Raw genomic sequence first — 6,000 nt, forward strand, 5'->3', positions numbered from 1 at the left:
CTAAATATTTCTAAACATCTTTATTTTTATTTTATTTGATTTTTATTTTATATGATTATAATTTGTTTATTTATTTTTGTTTTCTTTTATTTTGATATTGTTTAGTAGGTTAAATTTTTATAGATTATTTGTTATTTCGTGTTATTGTTTTTATATACTTGCATGAAATAAATTATTTATGTTATTTTAAGTTACAATCGCATAAAATATTATCATATATATATATATATATATATATTGCAATTTATATTTGTTGTATTCATTGTGCACTATGTTATATTTTGCATGTAACGATAATGCATATATATTTTATATTATCTATGATCATATATGCATAAAATGATAACGTATATTGTGTAATTTATGTTACTACTCATCATCTTTATTATATTTGCATGGCATGTTAAAGAAGGTATTATGTAGGTCAATTTATTTAAATATTGATCCTTTGTAATGTGTTAAATGCATCATCACTTTAAAGAATTTTTTTTTTATTTCGATCCAAAGATTTTAAAAAAAGGATAAGGCAATGTTTTTTGATAGTTAGAAATTCGGGAAATAGTGCCCTAACATGCTGAGTTGCGATTTCCTATTTTTCTAAATACCTAAAAGATCCTTCTAAATAAGTTTTGAAAATCACAAGATAATTTTAGTTACGAAAGTTTAAAAATATCGTGTCCAATCATGCTGGATATGATGTTTATATTCTTTCGAAGCAAAAGAATCTTGATTATTTTTTAATTCGAATCATTACAGTTTTAAAAGAGATTTTATTTCTAAATTTTTTCAAACTTTTGACATTAAGATAAAATTATTCAATTTGGTACCAATTTTGGGCGTTACGAGGGTGCTAATCCTTCCTCGTGCGTAACCGACTCCCGAACCTATTTTCTCGTAATTTCGTAGACCAAAACGTTTTATAAAGTAATCCAATCACACTTTAAAAGAATGGTGGCGACTCCCATTTTCGTTTTTTAAAAAAAAAACTCGTTTTTAAGGAGGTTTCGACAGTACTGATAGTCAAATCAGTTACATTTATGGCTTTATCTTCTCATCCACTAGAATACCTAAGACAAGATTGTGCCATTTTAATATCAAAATTTTGTAGGGCATTACACTGCCGTTTGTATACAAAGGACTCTATTATATTGTTTTAGATATATCAAAATCAAACATATGAATTAACGTAAGCATAATACAAAAGAGTTCCATGAATAAGTAATCAATTATATGGAACAAATTGTTTTACATCAAATGCTCAAAGGAATACTACTATCACATTATCAAGTTTGAGCTTGAGCAACTTTAGATATCAAAAGAGCAAAATTTTGATAATTCTTTTACAAAAGAAATTATTTTAAATTAACTTTTAATTTTCTAAATTTTAAAGCAATATATTTTAATATTTATAGTATAGTATTTTATAATATATAAATTTAATTCTTATGTAATATAAATTATATAATATATTATAAATTTGATATTATATCTGAAATAAATTTGTAAAGTAAAATATGTTGAACTTTTAGATATTATAATATACATAAGTATAGTAGAACAATTCATCTTTAAATTAAAGTCTTTAATGGTGATTTTCATATAAAATTTCATCGCCATTGTTCCATTTGTATTCAAATACATATTATATCATTGATTTTAATCTCATTGTTATAGGAAATAATCACACCACCACTACCACTATTTTAATTTCACCTTAATTCGTTTTTGGACTTTGTTTATTTATAATCACCTTTTAAACTTCAGAAAAAATTTCATATTTAGATAGGTAGCTTAACTTATAAATTTTAAATTTTTCATGTTTATATTTTGGGTTAGTATTTGATACTTTAGCGAATATTTTTTTATTCTACAAGCAACCTTAAAAATTGTTATGTGTTTCTTTTTTAAATTTTTTTTAAATATTTTACTATATTCTTGTAGGATATTTGCCAACTCCTAACCTTACCTAGAGCTGATCATGGTTTGGTAGCAGCCCGCCCAAAGGCCCGCCCGAAAAATGGGAGGTTTGGGTAAAAATATAGGCCCGAAAAATGGGCTTGGGCAAAAAAAAGGCCCGTTTAGAAAACGGGTCGGGCCTTGGGTAAGAGTTTTTGGCCGGGCCGGCCCAATTATATATTAATATATTTTTATTTTATTTTTAATCATTTTAAATTTTAATATAACCATTTTTTATTATATTATCAATTTGTGTATTGTTTTAAGAATTATTTTAGTATCATTTTATTTGTTTTAATATTTGTTTTTATGTTTTTAAATATATTTTATTTATTATATTTTTAAAATTTTTTATTTAATGAAATAAGCCAAAAAATTTAATATGGGTCGGGCAGGACCGGGCTCGGGCTTAGCAATTTTATTTTGGGCCAGACTTGGACAAATTTTTAGGCCCATATTTCGGGCCGGGCCCGGGCCTAGTAGACAAACCTAAAATTTTGTCTGGGCCAGACCCGAACCCGGCCCGACCCGGCCCATGATCACCTCTAACCTTACCTGCGGAGTCTAAAAACTTTAGTCATAGTGTATCAAATATTTAACCTTATATTTTTTCCACAACTTTTTCAAATTTAGGACAAAATTCCATATTTAAGTAAATAAACATCTAATAAATACATTCCATAAAATATATATACATTTTAATAGAAAAATATAAATATAATCAATATTCAAAGTTCACTTTTATTCCTTCCATTTTATGCATGTATGCAAGCCTATAAATAGGATTAATGCTGAAACAACAAAAGAATTATAAATCAAATAATTGGGAGTTTAAGGTTTTTTAACCTATTTTTCCTATTTAAATTTTTTCTTAGTTTTATTTTATATCTTTTAATCGTATTTCACATCCTTTGTTATAACATCATGTTTTTCCCTGATTTTTTACATTAAGATTACGGAAGGGAATCATTCATTAATGATTTGAAGAATGAATTCAATGAGAGTGTAATCGAACAGTTGCAATGCGAGACTAAGATTTTTTACCGTAAATGATTTATTACATACAATAAGATAGTAATTTGCTCATAATATAAGTTTATTGAATTGTTATTCCTAGAAAATAGAATTTATACTTAGAAAACAAATTCTCACTATTTTTTGGTAGACTAATAATATTGAAAACTTATATGAATTGTTGTTTTTATAGCTATATCAATATCATCTATTTAGAGGAGAGATGGGAGAATATTGATTGAATTAGTAAAAATAAATAATATTTATTTAATAGAAAAATAATATTCTAATTTAGAGATATTTATTTAATAAAATTTCAAACGCTGAATATATATATTTAGGGATATTTCAAAGAACTACGTGTTAAAATATGTATAGAATATAATTTTGTATGCCAAAATACATTACAAAACTTGGGTAAATGATAAAATACCATATTATCAGCTGTATCATAAGTCATCAATTTTAGCGGTCCACCATAATTTTTTGGCACTTCACAATTTTGTCATGACTTTCGTAGTGAAAGACTGATGTTTTAAATTGCTCATTGTTAAGATCTCTATATATTGCTTTTCCCACTTGAATTTTTCTACACTAAAACATCAAATAGAAGTGACTTAAAGAAGATAAAAATGAAGAAGCAAGTAATTTGTTGGACTGTCTTTCCTCTTCTTTGCATTCTTCTTCTTTTTCTTAGTGTTGAAGCTCAGACGTGCAGCCCTAGTGGCAAGATCAAAGGGAAAACCCCTCCACCTGGGCAATGCAACCAGGAAAATGATTCTGATTGTTGCAAGGATGGCAAGTGGTACACAACATACAAATGTTCACCCCCTCTATCAAGCCAAACGAAGGCAACACTGACGCTTAACAGCTTTGAGCGAGATGGAGACGGTGGTGCACCATCTGAATGTGACAACCAGTACCACTCCGATGATGACCCTGTGGTGGCACTTTCTACAGGGTGGTATAACAATGGGAAGAGGTGTTTGAAGTATATCAACATCCATGGCAACGGAAAATCTGTGAGGGCTAAAGTTGTGGATGAATGTGATTCTACTATGGGATGCGATTCGGACCATGATTATCAACCTCCTTGCCCTAACAACATTGTTGATGCCTCGAAAGAAGTTTGGAAGGCTCTTGGAGTGCCTGAGAATGACTGGGGTGAGATGAATATTTACTGGTCTGATACTGATTAATCACTTTATCTATATTTATATTTATAATATATGTATTAGACTAAAGATTTCTTGTGCGCCTTAGTTAACATTTATATTACTATTAATGTAAAATTTATATATATATATATATATATATATATATTTTGAGCCGTAAATTATGTTTTAAATCTTCATTATTTGCTCTATCCTTACTTCTTACTTGGAGAAATTTTTAATTAATTCTCGAAATCAGATGAGTGTTGGATTTGCTACGCGTTCGATATGGGTATAATCAAGTCACTTGTGCGCACAAGTTATTCGAAAGAAATTCGAAATCGATTCAAGCAGTTTCAAGCCAAGCCCAAACTTGATTGAGCTTTTAGTATTATTATTATTATTACATTTTTAATATTAGATTACTTTTCTTCCTACTTTGTATAGATCATGAGAACAAACAAAAGAGATAATATACAGATGTTGAGGTTGAACTCTAAATAAACTAAAACACACAATTAATCTACGTATGGTCTCTCCTTTCCTTCTTCGGCGGCCAAATTTGGCATGTTCCAAAGTTTTAAAATTAATTTTAAAACTTGATCATTAAAGTCGCCGTAGTATGGTGGTCAGTATTCCCGCCTGTCATGCGAGTAACCCGGGTTCAATCCCCAGCAACGGGGTTTTAAGAAGAGTTTTTGTTTTGTCAAACTTAAATGAAAAGTTAACTTCCCCTAAATGTATATTTGGAGCCTTTTTGGAACAGTGAAAGCAGTTTCAGCTTAATTCAGAGTTTTACTTTTAAAACTTCATTTCATGTTTTCAACTGTTTCAATTAACTTCAATGACTGGTGTTAATTAAGCAAGAAAATGAGAGAAATTTGATAGAAAAGATGAACGAAATCACTAGAAAAGCCTTAAATTAAAAAATGGTCCCCAAACTATAACGCTTTTTCAATTTATGTACTTAAAACTTTTCTTTTTTTGTCTGAAGTGCTATTTGAACTTTCATTATGTTAACACTATCGTTCCTTCCATGAATTGCCATTTAAAGTCAACCAGAGCTTGACACGTAATCAAAAAATAAATGTTTAAAACTCGGACTGTGAAATTTTGGGTTCAAAATGTTCAAAAAGTTTTTTGAATTTTTGATTGAAATTGATATTTTAATTTTCGTAAAGTGAAACCAAGACTCTGGCACCGATTCAAGTAAGAAACTTCGAACTTTAGATACGCTTTAGATACTTTTAAATTAGTTTCTTTAGTAAAATTGTTTACCTCTAGAGGCGGTAGCAACTTAAACATTCTCTAAACTCTGATAAAACTCTAGATTTAGGATTTTTCATTAAACCTAAGCTAATTCATAAAACTTTAAAATTGTCGATAAGATAATAAGTACGCTAGGTGCATGATGTCATGGTACTCATGCGTGAGGAGCAAAAATAATTCCACTTTTGTACAAAATAGATTCAAACTTAAAAACTAAGGATAACCTAAGGTCTTACCACTGAACCAACAACCTCATTCTTGTTAATAATTAAACAAACATTATAGGTAAATTAGGTGTGACTAGCTAGATATATGGATAAAAATAACCAAAATTTAAGTAGAAGGAAACATATACAAGATCTCAAGCACACATCTAGAACACTTAACCATTGAGGCAGATTGATTTACTTTACACAACAAACAATTCAAATATTAAGAAACTTGGGGCGTTACAGTTTGTTTTTTTTTTTTTAATTTTAAAGACAACATATTTTAATGTTATATTATAGTATTGTATAGTATTATAAATTTAATTTTTATAAGATATAAATTTTATAATATACTATAGAACTAAAAATTGAGATAGGTTTGGCTCAATTGTCTTAAC

General features: G+C 28.4%; 1 pseudogene; it reads left to right on the top strand.

Moving 5' to 3' along the window:
• LOC108450887 (uncharacterized) overlaps positions 1-4,277 on the top strand; it is a 147,336-nt pseudogene extending 143,059 nt beyond the window's left edge.
• Positions 4,278-6,000: the final 1,723 nt, after the last annotated feature.

The sequence above is a fragment of the Gossypium arboreum genome, chromosome 5 (genome assembly GCF_025698485.1).
Source record: "Gossypium arboreum isolate Shixiya-1 chromosome 5, ASM2569848v2, whole genome shotgun sequence".
Taxonomy (NCBI): Eukaryota; Viridiplantae; Streptophyta; class Magnoliopsida; order Malvales; family Malvaceae; genus Gossypium; species Gossypium arboreum.